The following is a 3,847-nucleotide window of genomic DNA, read 5'->3' as shown; positions in this document are numbered from 1 at the left end:
CCATATCCTTTAAAACTATCAAAGAAGGTTAGTAAATCCTTCAGAGAACAATTTGTGTGATTTTTAGGTTTGAAAGGGAAGATCTGTACATGTGCCTTTGTGGTGGAGACAACTAATTGCATTATTATTTTGTTTTCTTACAGTTGCAGAATATTCATTTCACAATACAAATAGGATATTAAGGATTTTTCATGATACAGTAAATATAATTTATTTGATATATGTATCATTTCTGCAATCTCAGTTATAATTGCTCAATGTACTCTTAAGTTTCAAAGGGAAGATGCATTAAAAATTTCAGGCATATTTTAGTCACCAGGGAGCTTCTTTTTCTGGTATCCATAATGTAGGTGAGGGGGTCATTTCCCCAGGCTAGTTGTTTAAGCTATTCAATTTCCAGGGGAGAACATTGATAATTTGTTTAAAAATATAATTTATAACACATTATTTGAAAGATGTATTCAGGTATATATAATACAGTTGCAGATATCTTTGATTTTAACTTAAATATATGACATTATTATATATAAAGATATAATATTCCAAGATTTCTGTAATTCTTTGTAGATGTCCTTAACTTTTAAAATAATTTAGAGATATCGCAAAATGATTATTTGGCTTGCTATAGACCCCAGACAAGACACTGAAGACACTAAAGTTAGACTGCAATGTACAGTAATAAAGGAAAAAGATCATCTGTCACTCTTGTTTGTTTTAACATAATTGTGGGTGGAACTTTATTTTATAGTTTTATAGAGTGAGACAATATAGTTTCATTTTTTGTTTGGCACATAATTTAAATAACTTTATGCTGGATTACAGTACATTAAGTACATTGTTGGAGAAAATGTTCTTTAAAATGGTAGCAAAATATTGTTATTCTTTAGTGAATGTAGTTTCGTACAAAACCCAATTACTGTGTTGTCTTTAATGAAAACACAAAAGGCAGCTTCCAGGACTGAAACTCTGGGCTGAGTAAACTGAGTAAGATATTCATTTTCCACAAAATGTGATTTAAAAATCATGACTAAATGCAGGAGAGCTTTTGACTTGGAAGTGGAACAAGACATATTCCATACATTTTGAATTTTTCCATTTTTAAAACATTTATTAATTCAAGAATTTATGTGGTCATAATATTTAATGAGCTGATGATAACATCTGGGTGCTGACATTCCAATTACCAAGGTGTCAGTTTCATGGTAAGGATTAAAAAAAAAAAAACATTTTTTATCCCAGTTGCAAAATGGTTAAATTCAAACTTTCCCTTTATATTATTGTCTGTTTTATATTTTTATATTATATTTATATTATATTATATATTTATATTATTGTCAAGAGGTACTCCTTGCTTCTATTGTATCATTGAAATATTTGAACTAGGCATAGATTCCGGGATTGCAGAGAATGAAAAAAGACAGGGCTCTTCAGTCACACCTTTCACTTTGTTCATAAATCTTTTTCCATGTCCAGTAGCACAGCAGTGTAGTAAAAGACAGGGGGATTAAGTTATGTAATATTTAATCAAAGGTGAGAAGCAGATTATTAGTTCTAATCCATCAATTGACATCAGGCTGTGTTGCCAGGTGCTGAGTTTTTGTGTCTGGTCTGCTTTAGCCAAATGTCATACATCCATTATAAAATACCATTTTATATGAGCTGGGGGGTCATCAGGAAAGTCGTGATATGTTGTAAAACCTCTCTGTCCTTCATTTCCACCTTGCCAGGATAGTGACAGAGAACAAGTCACTCATTTTTTCATTAGAAGGATCTTTAAAGACTGAGGTTCTTATTCAGATGCTGTTTTTTCTAGAATGTGATTAGTAATTTACCATGAAAGGAATCGAATTATCTTTCTGTCTAGTTCAGTGATTCCATTTCAGATATCTTCTCAATATCTTCTCAGGAATAAATGTAATCACAAAACAGACTAACATTACTACCTTATTTTTTTAAGCAATGTAAAAGATCACATAACAATTGATTTTGCTTTTATTAGTATACAGTAGGTCCTGTGCAGTCTTTAAAGAACTGGTATCATTATCAAAGATTAAATATGAAATTTGGCAGCCTTGTGGTGCAGTGATGACCATTGTCGCTTTGCAGTTCTGGGGCCCTGGGTTCAGTTCTGGATTTGGGGTGTTATCTGCGTTGAGTTCGTATGTTCTCCCCTTGTTTGTTGGTTTTTGCTGGGTGCTCTGGTTTCTACCCACATTCCAAAGACATACTGGTAGGTTAATTGTCTTCTGGGAAAGCCGTCCCTGTTGTGAGTGTGTGTGAGTTTGTGTCTGTCCGATTGTGATGGACTGGTGTCCTGTCCAGGGTGTATCCTGTCTTGCTCCCGTTGCTGGCCAGGATAGCCTCTGGCTCCCCAGCGACCCTGTATTGGATAAACCAGTTAGAAAGTGAAGGGATGAAAAGGAATTCTCAGTGGACCCTAGGTCGAGGATCTCTTAAAAATTGTCAATGCTTTACGTTATTGATGAACCAAGCAAATGATGTGTTCAATTAATAGGACTCTATTCCTAGAGGGCCAAAGGATACTCAGATGTCTAAATGATCTTTAAAACACTAAATCTAACAAACTATCTATTTAATTGATCACAATGGTATTGTTTCCTACCTTTAGAAACTGGCGATTTACTGGTGAAGTACAAAAACCAGCTGGATTGGGGCTCTACAAGGTCTAGGGTTGAAGATTCCTGTATTAGACTATTTGCTGTAAAGTGCAGTAAATTAAAATAATAACAACTGCTCACTCAAGGGTTTGCGGTTTGTTTGTTATGTCAGCAGTTTATTCTGTATTAAAGCCTATTTGTACACAGTTTACTCAACAGAACTAAGAGAAGACACATGTACTGTACAGTATTTGAAATTTCGTCGTGTGAGTACTTCAAGCAATTTCAAATTAAAAATCCAGAGATGTATGTCCTGCCGATTTCTTAAACATCCTGAACAAATAAAATAAAAAAAAGATCAACCATGAGTAGGCTGCCTCTGCAGGCACCTGACAAGAGTCCAGTTACAGTATGTCTATTACCATGGATGGAGAAGCAATGAAATGAATAAAACAACAAATGCAATGATTTTTAATTTTACACTCTAGGCTTCAACACCCAGTGGCCCCTCTGGTTTCCATTCCAGTTCTGATCTCAATTACTTAATTGAACTAATTATTTGGATGAGAAGTGATGCCACCTGTTTCTCCAGGCCTTAATCAGCTACTGATTGAAAAGTGCCAGTAAAAGCTGCAGGACTCTAGCCCTCGATGCCGGGGGTCTCTGCTTTAGACGGCATCAGATTTGGGTCTGGCTTCATTTGAAACAAAAAGGAAAACCTTTCACTTTGACTTGAAAAATAACATCCCTGCTATGCAGCACTAGAGTCAGGAAAGAACATACTGTTGTGTTGGGTCAGCTGTTGCCTATGATATCCATCACATGCTCTGCTGTTTTGCTTTTTTACAGTTACAGTAACACTAAACTAAGAAAAGCATTAAAGTTTTATTATCATTATCACTTATACAGCTCTAGATTCATTGGAGTTTACAATATATATAAATTACCCTCTTATAGCTAAGTATATTTAAATAGTCAAATATAATAAGACAGAAATACGCTAATAAAAAGGATACTGAATGAGGAAAATACTGTTCTTTCAGGCTTGAACTGTTTGGATCTCAGAAGCTAAGCAGAGCCAGGCTTATTCAATACTGGGATAGATCTTGCCTGGTCATTAAAGATACCATGGCAGTGCATGTAAGAGCAAATGATTTAACTCCGATGTCATTTTGGACTTTCTCAACCTGACCTACTTGAAATCTCTCCTTAATTCAAGCGTTGATGCA

The sequence above is a fragment of the Lepisosteus oculatus genome, chromosome 10 (genome assembly GCF_040954835.1).
Source record: "Lepisosteus oculatus isolate fLepOcu1 chromosome 10, fLepOcu1.hap2, whole genome shotgun sequence".
NCBI lineage: Eukaryota > Metazoa > Chordata > Actinopteri > Semionotiformes > Lepisosteidae > Lepisosteus > Lepisosteus oculatus.
The sequence above is the reverse complement of the archived record's forward strand: the minus strand, read 5'-3'. Positions refer to the sequence as shown.